This window comes from Salvelinus namaycush, chromosome 3 (assembly GCF_016432855.1).
Source record: "Salvelinus namaycush isolate Seneca chromosome 3, SaNama_1.0, whole genome shotgun sequence".
NCBI classification, from domain to species: Eukaryota; Metazoa; Chordata; class Actinopteri; order Salmoniformes; family Salmonidae; genus Salvelinus; species Salvelinus namaycush.
In genome coordinates this window covers 94,117,589-94,131,498 of record NC_052309.1, presented here as the reverse complement: position 1 = coordinate 94,131,498, position 13,910 = coordinate 94,117,589, and the positions used below count along the sequence as shown (strand labels likewise).

Sequence of the window (13,910 nt, the reverse complement as noted above, 5' to 3'; positions counted from 1 at the left end):
GCAGCATTGTATTTATGCCACGCTGTGTACTTCATTCAAGAGATAGTTGAGAAGCCAGTCTAACCCTCCCCCCGGTCATGATGTGTCATGCGCTTTCCAATATGAAATTGTCCATACATGCGTTCCTCCTTACACAGAACATGCAATATTTTTTCAACATCCAGAGCTTTTGTGTATTTATTGTGGTAGTAGATAGCTGCATGGAACTGTTGCTGATGATGTATTTGTCAGAAGTCATTGTATTTGTCCGTTTTTTCCCACAAGGCTGAATATGTGCCCTCGCTTTGAAATGTTAGCAAGGTTTGTTTTGTATTTCATCCAACTATCTGTGCTAAAAAGTGATGGACAGTATATGTAATTTCTCCCTTTTGAGAGTGAGCCAAAGTTCAAGCTGCTTATCTAATTGGTGAGAATGCAATGTCTGTTATCAGAACTCACTTGACTTTATATGGTGTACCAAGAGATGTGCCTTCGCTTACGGCCATACCACCTGAATACGCCCGATTCGTCTGATCTCGGAAGCTAAGCAGGGTCGGGCCTGGTTAGTACTTGGATGGAGACCGCCTGGAAACCAGGTGCTGTAAGCCTTTTGTCCACTAGGGGTTGTGGCATTATTCATCAGCAACACTGCCTTGTAGTAAGCATTTGATGCATGATTGACTAAATGCAGCTTCTATGGGCTAGTCTCCCCTGCCCTTTTAATACGACAAAGTTCCTTGTGTTGTCAGGAGCAACTGCTTTTATTTATAAACAAATAAGAATATTGTTACTGAATGCAGCTTGTGTGGTGCTTTGTGCTCCCTCGCCCTGTTCAAATGATCAAAGGAAATAAGCTGGTGAGGAGTGGAACTGGACTGGTGTCTGATGGCCCTGTGTTTTCCATGTGGAATTACAACCCTTCTTTTATGGAGTAAATCAAAGCACAAGAGAATGTGAGATGTTATCGATATAAATCAATTGGTTTCATGCATTTGTCTGTGTGTGTGTGTGTGTGTTCTGAATGTGATTGTATTCGCATATCGCAAACATTTGTGATATCAGATAGGTTAAGATATTAAAAAGTAATTGTTGATTTTTTCGACAGTGTTGCATATGGGAGGATCTAGTGGTTCACTGATATAATCTAGTAAACAAAATAAACTACTTTTTCACCACTCTGTGTGCAAGTGCATTCCTAAACGGCATTTAACGCAGGTCGATTTGAATGATATTATCCAACACAAAGTGGTTCACCGTAGCGGAAATGTTGGCACTGGAGAGAATTTTTCCCTCCACTAAGCAAAGAGATACGTGATCAAGAAGGTGGTTCACCCAGTGTGTGGCCTCAGCCATTCCTCTGTGCGTGCTGACCCCTTGGAATTTCCAAATGTGGGAATCTCGATTGCAAAATTTATGGTAGTGGTCGTTGCGCTTTACCTGATTCTTTGTAAATGATAAACCTTTGCTGGGCGGCAGGCTTAGGATGACTTGAGAGTCCTGACTGTGCTTTAGGAGATCTTTGAAGTCAGTTGTGAAAGAGACTTTGGTGGACAATCGAAAGTGGAAACATTTGTTTGTAGCAAAACATTGTTGGCATTTTGTCGAAACTTATTTTGCGAAATCAGCATTGTTTTTTATGCCACGTCTGGTACTTCAATCAAGAGAATAGTTGAGAAGCCAATCTAACCCTCCCCCCGTCATGATGTTCTCATGCTCTCCAATATGAAATTGTCCATACATGCGTTCCTCCTTAGCACAGAACAATGCAATAGGTTTTCAACATCCAGAGCTTTTGTGTATTTATTGTGGCTATAGGATAGCTCATGGGAAACTGTTGCTGATGATTATTTGTCAGAAGTCATTTTATTTGTCCGTTTTTTCCCAAGGCTGAATATGTGCCCTCGCTTTGAAATGTTAGCAAGGTTTGTTTGTATTTCATCCAACTATCTGTGCTAAAAAGTGATGGCTACAGTATTTTAATTTCTTCACTTTCGGAGTGAGCCAAGTTCAAGCTGCTTATCTAATTGGTGAGAATGCAATGTCTGTTTATCAGACTCACTTTGACTTTATATGGTGACCAAGAGATGTGCCTTCGCTTACGGGCCATACCAGCCTGAATACGCCCGATCTCGTCTGATCTCGGAAGCTAAGCAGGTGTCGGGCCTGGTTAGTACTTGGATGGGAGACCGCCTGGGAATACCAGGTGCTGTAAGCCTTTTGTCCACTAGGGGTGTGGCATTATTTCATCAGCAACACTGCCTTTGTAGTAAGCATTTGATGCTGAATTGACTAAATGCAGCTTCTATGGGATAGTCTCCCCTGCCCTTTTAATACATCAAAGTTCCTTGTGTTGTCAGGGAGCAACTGCCTTTTATTATAAGACAAATAAGAATATTGTTACTGAATGCAGCTTGTGTGTGCTTTGTGCTCCCTCGCCCTTTTCAAATGATCAAAGAAATAATGCTGGTGAGGAGTGAACTGGACTGGTGTCTGATGGCCCTGTGTTTTCCATGTTGGAATTACAACCCTTCTTTATGGAGTAAATCAAAAGCAAAGAGAATCTGTAGATGTTATCGATAATAATCAATTGGTTTCATGCATTTGTCTGTGTGTGTGTGTGTGTCTGAATGTGATTGTATTTCGTCATATCGCAAACATTTGTGATATCAGATAGGTTAAGATATTAAAAAGTAATGGTGATTTTTCGTACAGTGTTGCATGATGGGAATCTAGTGTGTTCACTGATATAATTCTAGTAACAAAATAAACTACTTTTTCACCACTCTGTGTGCAAGTGCATTCCTAAACGGCATTTAACGCAGGTCGATGTGTGATATGATATACACAACAAAAGTGGTTCCCGTTAGCGGAAAATGTTGGCACTGGAGAGACTTCCCTCCACTAAGCAGAAGATATACGTGATCAAGAAGGTGGTGACCCGTGTGGGGCCAGCCATTCCACTCTGGCTGGCTGACCCCTTGCGAATTTTCCAAATGTGGAATCTCGAATGCAAATTTATGGTAGTGTGTCGTTTGCAGCTTTACCCTGATATCTTTGTTATGATAAACCTTGCTTGGCGGCAGGCTTAAGGATGACTTGAGTCAACGACTGTGCTTATGAGATCTTTGAATCAGTTGTGAAAGAGACTTTGTGGACCAATCGAAAGGTGGAAACATTTGTTTGTAGCAAAAACTTGTTGGCATTTTGTCGAAACTTATGTTGCGAAATGCAGCATTGTATTTATGCCACCTGGTACTCAATCAAGAGATAGTTGAGAAGCCACTCTAACCCCCCCCCCGGTCATGATGTGCATGCGCTTCCAATATGAAATTGTCCATACATGCGTTCCTCCTTAGCACAGAACAATGCAATAGTTTTCAACATCCAGAGTCTTTTGTATTTATTGTTAGTGGCTAGTAGGATAGCTGCATGGAAACTGTGCTGATGATGTATTTGTCAGATCATTGTATTTGTCCGTTTTTTCCCACAAGGCTGAAATATGTTGCCCTCGCTTTGAAATGTTAGCAGGTTTGTTTGTATTTCATCCAACTATCTGTGCTAAAAAGTGATGGCTACAGTATATGTAATTTCTTCCACTTTTTGAGTGAGCCCAAAGTTCAAGCTGCTGATCTAATTGGTGAGAATGCAATGTCTGTTTATCAGACTCACTTTGACTCTATATGGTGTAGCCAAGAGTTGTTACTTCGCTTACGGCCATACCAGCCTGAATACGCCCGATCTCGTCTGATCTCGGAAGCTAAGCAGGGTCGGGCCTGGTTAGTACTTGGATGGGAGACCGCCTGGGAATACCAGGTGCTGTAAGCCTTTTGTCCACTAGGGGGTGTGGCATTATTTCATCAGCAACACTGCCTTGTAGTAAGCATTTGATGCTGAATTGACTAAATGCAGCTTCTATGGGCTAGTCTCCCCTGCCCTTTTAATACGATCAAAGTTCCTTGTGTTGTCAGGGAGCAACTGCCTTTTATTTATAAGACAAATAAGAATATTGTTACTGAATGCAGCTTGTGTGTGCTCTGTGCTCCCTCGCCCTGTTCAAATGATCAAAGGAAATAATGCTGGTGAGGAGTGGAACTGGACTGGTGTCTGATGGCCCTGTGTTTTCCATGTTGGAATTACAACCCTTCTTTTATGGAGTAAATCAAAAGCACAAGAGAATCTGAGATGTTATCGATAATAAATCAATTGGTTTCATGCATTTGTCTGTGTGTGTGTGTGTGTCTGAATGTGATTGTATTTCGTCATATCGCAAACATTTGTGATATCAGATGGGTTAAGATATTAAAAAGTAATTGGTGATTTTTTCGACAGTGTTGCATGATGGGAATCTAGTGGTTCACTGATATAATCTAGTAAACAAAATAAACTACTTTTTCACTACTCTGTGTGCAAGTGCATTCCTAAACGGCATTTAACGCAGGTCGATGTGATATGATATTATCAGAACACAAAGTGGTTACCGTTAGCGGAAAATGTTGGCACTGGAGACACTTTTCCTCCACTAAGCAGAAGAGATACCGTGATCAAGAAGGTGGTTCACCCAGGTGTGGGGCTCAGCCATTGCACTCTGGCTGTGCTGACCCCTTGCGAATTTTCCAAATGTGGGAATCCGATTGCATAATTTATGGTAGTGCTCGTTTGAGCTTTACCCTGATGTCTTTGTTAATGATAAACTGTTGCTTGGCGGCAGGCTTAAGGATGACTTGAGTCAACTGACTGTGCTTATGGAGATCTTTGAAGTCAGTTGTGAAGGAGACTTTGTGGACCAATCGAAAGGTGGAAACATTTGTTTGTAGCAAAATATTGTTGGCATTTTGTCGAAACATTATGTTGCGAAATGCAGCATTGTATTTATGCCACGCTGGTACTTCAATCAAGGAGATAGTTGAGAAGCCACTCTAACCCCCCCCCCGGTCATGATGTGTCATGCGCTTCCAATATGAAATTGTCCATACATGCGTTCCTCCTTAGCACAGAACAATGCAATAGGTTTTCAACATCCAGAGCTTTTGTGTATTTATTGTGGCTAGTAGGATAGCTGCATGGGAAACTGTTGCTGATGATGTATTTGTCAGAAGTCATTGTATTTGTCCGTTTTTTCCCACAAGGCTGAAATATGTGCCCTCGCTTTGAAATGTTAGCAAGGTTTGTTTGTATTTCATCCAACTATCTGTGCTAAAAAGTGATGGCTACAGTATATGTAATTTCTTCCACTTTTTGAGTGAGCCAAAGTTCAAGCTGCTTATCTAATTGGTGAGAATGCAATGTCTGTTTATCAGACTCACTTTGACTTTATATGGTGTACCAAGAGATGTACCTTCGCTTACGGCCATACCAGCCTGAATACGCCCGATCTCGTCTGATCTCGGAAGCTAAGCAGGGTCGGGCCTGGTTAGTACTTGGATGGGAGACCGCCTGGGAATACCAGGTGCTGTAAGCCTTTTGTCCACTAGGGGGTGTGGCATTATTTCATCAGCAACACTGCCTTGTAGTAAGCATTTGATGCTGAATTGACTAAATGCAGCTTCTATGGGCTAGTCTCCCCTGCCCTTTTAATACGATCAAAGTTCCTTGTGTTGTCAGGGAGCAACTGCCTTTTATTCATAAGACAAATAAGAATATTGTTACTGAATGCAGCTTGTGTGTGCTCTGTGCTCCCTCGCCCTGTTCAAATGATCAAAGGAAATAATGCTGGTGAGGAGTGGAACTGGACTGGTGTCTGATGGCCCTGTGTTTTCCATGTTGGAATTACAACCCTTCTTTTATGGAGTAAATCAAAAGCACAAGAGAATCTGAGATGTTATCGATAATAAATCAATTGGTTTCATGCATTTGTCTGTGTGTGTGTGTGTGTGTGTCTGAATGTGATTGTATTTCGTCATATCGCAAACATTTGTGATATCAGATAGGTTAAGATATTAAAAAGTAATTGGTGATTTTTTCGACAGTGTTGCATGATGGGAATCTAGTGGTTCACTGATATAATCTAGTAAACAAAATAAACTACTTTTTCACCTACTCTGTGTGCAAGTGCATTCCTAAACGGCATTTAACGCAGGTCGATGTGATATGATATTATCAGAACACAAAGTGGTTACCGTTAGCGGAAAATGTTGGCACTGGAGACACTTTTCCTCCACTAAGCAGAAGAGATACCGTGATCAAGAAGGTGGTTCACCCGGTGTGGGGCTCAGCCATTGCACTCTGGCTGTGCTGACCCCTTGCGAATTTTCCAAATGTGGGAATCCGATTGCAAAATTTATGGTAGTGCTCGTTTGAGCTTTACCCTGATGTCTTTGTTAATGATAAACTGTTGCTTGGCGGCAGGCTTAAGGATGACTTGAGTCAACTGACTGTGCTTATGGAGATCTTTGAAGTCAGTTGTGAAGGAGACTTTGTGGACCAATCGAAAGGTGGAAACATTTGTTTGTAGCAAAATATTGTTGGCATTTTGTCGAAACATTATGTTGCGAAATGCAGCATTGTATTTATGCCACGCTGGTACTTCAATCAGGAGATAGTTGAGAAGCCACTCTAACCCCCCCCCCCCCCGGTCATGATGTGTCATGCGCTTCCAATATGAAATTGTCCATACATGCGTTCCTCCTTAGCACAGAACAATGCAATAGGTTTTCAACATCCAGAGCTTTTGTGTATTTATTGTGGCTAGTAGGATAGCTGCATGGGAAACTGTTGCTGATGATGTATTTGTCAGAAGTCATTGTATTTGTCCGTTTTTTCCCACAAGGCTGAAATATGTGCCCTCGCTTAGAAATGTTAGCAAGGTTTGTTTGTATTTCATCCAACTATCTGTGCTAAAAAGTGATGGCTACAGTATATGTAATTTCTTCCACTTTTTGAGTGAGCCAAAGTTCAAGCTGCTTATCTAATTGGTGAGAATGCAATGTCTGTTTATCAGACTCACTTTGACTTTATATGGTGTGCCAAGAGATGTACCTTCGCTTACGGCCATACCAGCCTGAATACGCCCGATCTCGTCTGATCTCGGAAGCTAAGCAGGGTCGGGCCTGGTTAGTACTTGGATGGGAGACCGCCTGGGAATACCAGGTGCTGTAAGCCTTTTGTCCACTAGGGGGTGTGGCATTATTTCATCAGCAACACTGCCTTGTAGTAAGCATTTGATGCTGAATTGACTAAATGCAGCTTCTATGGGCTAGTCTCCCCTGCCCTTTTAATACGATCAAAGTTCCTTGTGTTGTCAGGGAGCAACTGCCTTTTATGCATAAGACAAATAAGAATATTGTTACTGAATGCAGCTTGTGTGTGCTCTGTGCTCCCTCGCCCTGTTCAAATGATCAAAGGAAATAATGCTGGTGAGGAGTGGAACTGGACTGGTGTCTGATGGCCCTGTGTTTTCCATGTTGGAATTACAACCCTTCTTTTATGGAGTAAATCAAAAGCACAAGAGAATCTGAGATGTTATCGATAATAAATCAATTGGTTTCATGCATTTGTCTGTGTGTGTGTGTGTGTCTGAATGTGATTGTATTTCGTCATATCGCAAACATTTGTGATATCAGATGGGTTAAGATATTAAAAAGTAATTGGTGATTTTTTCGACAGTGTTGCATGATGGGAATCTAGTGGTTCACTGATATAATCTAGTAAACAAAATAAACTACTTTTTCACTACTCTGTGTGCAAGTGCATTCCTAAACGGCATTTAACGCAGGTCGATGTGATATGATATTATCAGAACACAAAGTGGTTACCGTTAGCGGAAAATGTTGGCACTGGAGACACTTTTCCTCCACTAAGCAGAAGAGATACCGTGATCAAGAAGGTGGTTCACCCGGTGTGGGGCTCAGCCATTGCACTCTGGCTGTGCTGACCCCTTGCGAATTTTCCAAATGTGGGAATCCGATTGCAAAATTTATGGTAGTGCTCGTTTGAGCTTTACCCTGATGTCTTTGTTAATGATAAACTGTTGCTTGGCGGCAGGCTTAAGGATGACTTGAGTCAACTGACTGTGCTTATGGAGATCTTTGAAGTCAGTTGTGAAGGAGACTTTGTGGACCAATCGAAAGGTGGAAACATTTGTTTGTAGCAAAATATTGTTGGCATTTTGTCGAAACATTATGTTGCGAAATGCAGCATTGTATTTATGCCACGCTGGTACTTCAATCAGGAGATAGTTGAGAAGCCACTCTAACCCCCCCCCCGGTCATGATGTGTCATGCGCTTCCAATATGAAATTGTCCATACATGCGTTCCTCCTTAGCACAGAACAATGCAATAGGTTTTCAACATCCAGAGCTTTTGTGTATTTATTGTGGCTAGTAGGATAGCTGCATGGGAAACTGTTGCTGATGATGTATTTGTCAGAAGTCATTGTATTTGTCCGTTTTTTCCCACAAGGCTGAAATATGTGCCCTCGCTTAGAAATGTTTGCAAGGTTTGTTTGTATTTCATCCAACTATCTGTGCTAAAAAGTGATGGCTACAGTATATGTAATTTCTTCCACTTTTTGAGTGAGCCAAAGTTCAAGCTGCTTATCTAATTGGTGAGAATGCAATGTCTGTTTATCAGACTCACTTTGACTTTATATGGTGTAGCCAAGAGATGTACCTTCGCTTACGGCCATACCAGCCTGAATATGCCCGATCTCGTCTGATCTCGGAAGCTAAGCAGGGTCGGGCCTGGTTAGTACTTGGATGGGAGACCGCCTGGGAATACCAGGTGCTGTAAGCCTTTTGTCCACTAGGGGGTGTGGCATTATTTCATCAGCAACACTGCCTTGTAGTAAGCATTTGATGCTGAATTGACTAAATGCAGCTTCTATGGGCTAGTCTCCCCTGCCCTTTTAATACGATCAAAGTTCCTTGTGTTGTCAGGGAGCAACTGCCTTTTATGCATAAGACAAATAAGAATATTGTTACTGAATGCAGCTTGTGTGTGCTCTGTGCTCCCTCGCCCTGTTCAAATGATCAAAGGAAATAATGCTGGTGAGGAGTGGAACTGGACTGGTGTCTGATGGCCCTGTGTTTTCCATGTTGGAATTACAACCCTTCTTTTATGGAGTAAATCAAAAGCACAAGAGAATCTGAGATGTTATCGATAATAAATCAATTGGTTTCATGCATTTGTCTGTGTGTGTGTGTGTGTCTGAATGTGATTGTATTTCGTCATATCGCAAACATTTGTGATATCAGATGGGTTAAGATATTAAAAAGTAATTGGTGATTTTTTCGACAGTGTTGCATGATGGGAATCTAGTGGTTCACTGATATAATCTAGTAAACAAAATAAACTACTTTTTCACTACTCTGTGTGCAAGTGCATTCCTAAACGGCATTTAACGCAGGTCGATGTGATATGATATTATCAGAACACAAAGTGGTTACCGTTAGCGGAAAATGTTGGCACTGGAGACACTTTTCCTCCACTAAGCAGAAGAGATACCGTGATCAAGAAGGTGGTTCACCCGGTGTGGGGCTCAGCCATTGCACTCTGGCTGTGCTGACCCCTTGCGAATTTTCCAAATGTGGGAATCCGATTGCAAAATTTATGGTAGTGCTCGTTTGAGCTTTACCCTGATGTCTTTGTTAATGATAAACTGTTGCTTGGCGGCAGGCTTAAGGATGACTTGAGTCAACTGACTGTGCTTATGGAGATCTTTGAAGTCAGTTGTGAAGGAGACTTTGTGGACCAATCGAAAGGTGGAAACATTTGTTTGTAGCAAAATATTGTTGGCATTTTGTCGAAACATTATGTTGCGAAATGCAGCATTGTATTTATGCCACGCTGGTACTTCAATCAGGAGATAGTTGAGAAGCCACTCTAACCCCCCCCCCGGTCATGATGTGTCATACGCGCCCCATGCGCTTCCAATATGAAATTGTCCATACATGCGTTCCTCCTTAGCACAGAACAATGCAATAGGTTTTCAACATCCAGAGCTTTTGTGTATTTATTGTGGCTAGTAGGATAGCTGCATGGGAAACTGTTGCTGATGATGTATTTGTCAGAAGTCATTGTATTTGTCCGTTTTTTCCCACAAGGCTGAAATATGTGCCCTCGCTTAGAAATGTTTGCAAGGTTTGTTTGTATTTCATCCAACTATCTGTGCTAAAAAGTGATGGCTACAGTATATGTAATTTCTTCCACTTTTTGAGTGAGCCAAAGTTCAAGCTGCTTATCTAATTGGTGAGAATGCAATGTCTGTTTATCAGACTCACTTTGACTTTATATGGTGTACCAAGAGATGTACCTTCGCTTACGGCCATACCAGCCTGAATGCGCATTTCCTGATTGGAGAAGTGACGACAGGTGCGAGTGTCTGAGCTGTGAGTGAGTGTTTGCTGGAGAGTGTTTGCTCGAGAGCTATTTTTGTTAATTAATTGGTTTTTGCAATATAATTTATTATTTTCTTCAGTTGAATAGTTTTAAGTTTGGTTAGTCTTCCCCCTTGCAGTTTTTCTGCTTGGGGGAGAGTTTTTTGGATTCATTTTTTTACTATGACGGACAACATGGAAAAGACAAACGGAATGGACAAAGACAACGAAAAGGCGCAACGGAAGAAAAATGAAGATAAAGAAGAAATGAAATATGGCAAGGAATACACGGTGGCAATTGAGTTGGAAGGAGAAGACAAGGTGACGACAATGGAACTACTAAGAGCAATTAAGGAGGTGTGTGGAGAGGTGGTGGGATGCCGAATGAAAGGGGAGAAGAAGTACGAAATTACGATGAGAAATGAAAAAGGAAAAGAACGTCTAATGGATGGATTAAGAATAAAGGATACAAAGATTCTGGCGAGAGATATTAATGTGAAGGAAGTGGTGGTGTCGTTCATGAATCTCCCAGTATATGTAGAAGACGGTGTGATACTGGGCAAGCTGAGTAGCTGGGGAGTGGCGGCTGTCTCGGAGATAAGGAGGAGAGTTTGGCCAGGAACAGAGGTGGTTGACGGGACACGTTTCTGCAAGGTCAAGTTCACAGAAAAAGTGACATCATTACCTTATTCTACAAGAATTGAGACGTTGGAGGGAGCAGAATATTTCAGAGTCATCCATGACAAACAGGTCAGAGTGTGTCGTATGTGTATTCAACCCGGGCACATAGTTAAAGACTGCCCGGAATTTAAGTGTTTTAAGTGTGGCAATCAAGGACACTATGCGAGGGAATGTGATGGAGAGAAGGAAAGGAATTTTTGTGGTGGATGCAGAAAGAGAGTGGCGGAGTGCAACTGTGGAGAGGTTAGGGCTGGAGAGGGGAGTCAAACACTATTCGAGGAAGCAGTTGTATTGTCGAAAGAAGGAGAAGAAGATGGAGGAGAGGACGTGGTGGAGGGTGGAGAGACGGAAGAAGGAAGAAGGAAGAAGGACCAGAAGATAAATGAAATTGGGAGCAGTATGGACTCAGAAGTAAGAAGAGGGAGTTTTCAGGAGGAGGGGGGGAGTGGAATGGGGGGAAGCACGGGGGACTCACAGGTTTTGGGGGAAGGCACAGCACTAACAAGTAGCTCGGGGGGTGAAGAAATGGAGGGGGTTATGGAGTTGATGACAATACCAGAGACGGTGATGAGCACGGGGAGCACAACGACTATACAAGAAACGGAGATGAATACGGGGAGCACAACGGATGTGGATGTCAAGAGGGTGAGTTGGCTGGAAAACATGGACTTGGAAGAGATATCGGATACGGAGGATGGAGAAAAGATTGAAAGAACGAGGGAAGGATACAGGAAGAGGAAAGCGGCGGGAAGAGGGGGAGAGAAAGGGTGGAAGAGGAAAGAAACTGGATAACAGGTAGAGGAAAATGAAATTATATTTTATCATTTTATTATTTATTAGAATGGTAAATATAATGTCAATAAATGCAAATGGATTGAGGACAATGGGAAAATTTAATAGAATAATAAAAATGAAGAAGTCAGATATTTTATGTATTCAAGAGACGCACTGGGATAATGTATGTGTTTTAGAAGTTAAAAAAATATGGAGGGATTTTATTTATGTAAACAACGGCAGAGGGAATTCAAGTGGGGTTGCTATTTTATTGAGGAGGGATGTGGTGGATAATGTGAAACAGATATATAATGATAATAATGGGAGGATTTTAATTGTAGATTTTGAATATATGAGTATGGTTTTTAGAATTATAAATATTTATGCGCCTAATACTGAAATAGAGCGCAAAGATTTATTTTTAGAAATAGGGAAATGGTGTGAGGGAAACTGTATTGTAGTTGGGGATTTTAATGTTAAAATGGATAGACTGGATATGACAAGAGGAGCTATTTTTAGAAGTGATGTATCTAGGGGGGTTTTAAAGAAGATGATGTTAGAAAAAGGAATAATTGATATATGGAGAGAGGAAAATCCAGAAAAAAGAGAATTTTCTAGAAGGCAGGTGGTTTTAGGGGATTTGAAACAAACGAGGATAGATCTGGTTTTAGTAAAAGAAGGTTTAAGGAATTTTATGAAAGATATTAAGTATGTTTTTACAACTTTTAGTGATCATGCAGGTTTAACATTTTCAGTGGGATTAGATAAGGAAAGAACAGGGGGTGGAATATGGTGTATGAATGCAGGGTATTTGGGAGATGAGGAATATGGGAAACAACTTAAATCTTTGATAGCATGTGAAATGGAGGATAAGCAGAAAGAGAATGATAAGTGTTCATGGTGGGATAAGGTTAAGGAAAAAATAAAAGTTTTTAGTATAGGATATGCAAGGAAAAAGAGAGGTAGGATGAAAAGAGAAGAAAATGAGTTGAGGGCTAAATTGGATAAAGAAATGAGGAAGTGTGACAGTGAACCTAATTATAATATAGGAAAGTTTTTGGAATTAAAAGCACAATTGACTAAATATGAAATAGATAAGTGTAAGGGTGCAATTATAAGAAGTAAGGCAAAGTATGTTTTGGAGGGGGAGAAATGTACTTCATTTTTTCTTGGATTAGAGAAGAATAAACAGAGGAGAACATATATTAGAGAGATCGAAAATATAAAGGGTGAAGTTGTCAATGATTATGTAGAGGTTTTAGAAACAGTGCAGAATTTTTATAAGGATTTATTTAAGAAAGGGGAGGTGGATGAGGGGTGTGTAAAGGAGATATTGGATAGTGTGGATGTGCAAATTAATGTAGAGGATAAACAAATGTGTGATGGGAAGATAACATTGACTGAAGTTAAAGATGCGATTAAGGGTTTACAAGTAAATAAGAGTCCTGGAGTAGATGGAATAATTGCAGAGTTTTATAAAATATATGCCAGTTTTTTAGCACCTATTTTATTGGAAGTTTATCAATATATGGAGGATAATGATAGTATTTCTGAATCTATGGTGACAGGACTGATAACGATTTTATATAAAAATAAGGGGAGTAAATTAAAATTGGAGAATTATAGGCCAATTAGTTTATTAAATTCGGATTATAAGATTTTAGCAAAGATACTGGCAAATAGAATGAAGCAAGTTTTAAATGATATTATAGCACCTACACAGAATTATAGTGTGCCTGGTAGAGATATTGCGGATACAATTAATACAATTAGAGATGTGATAAATAAAATGAATCATGATAAGATGGGGGGAATTGTTTTAAGCATAGATTTAAATAAAGCTTTTGATAGGGTGGAACATGATTTTATGTTTAGGGTAATGGATAAATATGGTTTTGGTAATAGAATAATAGGATGGATAAAATTATTATATAAGAAGGCAAAAAGTAGGGTGAAATGTAATGGGGTTTTAACCGATTCTTTTATTCTTGAGAGATCTGTGAGACAGGGGTGTCCTTTATCAGCTTTATTATTCGTTTTATCGGTAGAACCTTTAGCAGCATTTCTTAAAAGAGATAATCTTATAAATTGTGTAGAGACTCCGCAAGGAGGTTTTAGTTTGATACATCAATACGCAGATGATACCACTATAACAGTTAGAGA

General features: G+C 40.6%; 5 non-coding genes and 5 pseudogenes across 5 annotated transcripts; all 10 read left to right on the top strand.

Annotated features, from left to right (window-relative positions):
• Positions 1 to 473: 473 nt before the first annotated feature.
• Positions 474 to 587, top strand: LOC120045269 (annotated as a pseudogene).
• A 1,486-nt stretch (positions 588 to 2,073) lies between these two features.
• LOC120045262 lies at positions 2,074 to 2,194 on the top strand. Its single transcript, XR_005476691.1, has one exon. It is a non-coding gene; the product is annotated as a 5S ribosomal RNA (ribosomal RNA).
• Positions 2,195 to 3,685: 1,491 nt separating this feature from the next.
• On the top strand, positions 3,686 to 3,804 carry LOC120045255. Its single transcript, XR_005476684.1, has one exon. It is a non-coding gene; the product is annotated as a 5S ribosomal RNA (ribosomal RNA).
• Positions 3,805 to 4,495: 691 nt separating this feature from the next.
• On the top strand, positions 4,496 to 4,643 carry LOC120045277 (annotated as a pseudogene).
• A 675-nt stretch (positions 4,644 to 5,318) lies between these two features.
• On the top strand, positions 5,319 to 5,437 carry LOC120045244. The gene has a single exon (XR_005476675.1). It is a non-coding gene; the product is annotated as a 5S ribosomal RNA (ribosomal RNA).
• A 696-nt stretch (positions 5,438 to 6,133) lies between these two features.
• Positions 6,134 to 6,280, top strand: LOC120045281 (annotated as a pseudogene).
• A 678-nt stretch (positions 6,281 to 6,958) lies between these two features.
• LOC120045233 lies at positions 6,959 to 7,077 on the top strand. Its single transcript, XR_005476664.1, has one exon. It is a non-coding gene; the product is annotated as a 5S ribosomal RNA (ribosomal RNA).
• A 691-nt stretch (positions 7,078 to 7,768) lies between these two features.
• On the top strand, positions 7,769 to 7,915 carry LOC120045280 (annotated as a pseudogene).
• A 675-nt stretch (positions 7,916 to 8,590) lies between these two features.
• LOC120045260 lies at positions 8,591 to 8,709 on the top strand. Its single transcript, XR_005476689.1, has one exon. It is a non-coding gene; the product is annotated as a 5S ribosomal RNA (ribosomal RNA).
• A 691-nt stretch (positions 8,710 to 9,400) lies between these two features.
• Positions 9,401 to 9,547, top strand: LOC120045279 (annotated as a pseudogene).
• Positions 9,548 to 13,910: the final 4,363 nt, after the last annotated feature.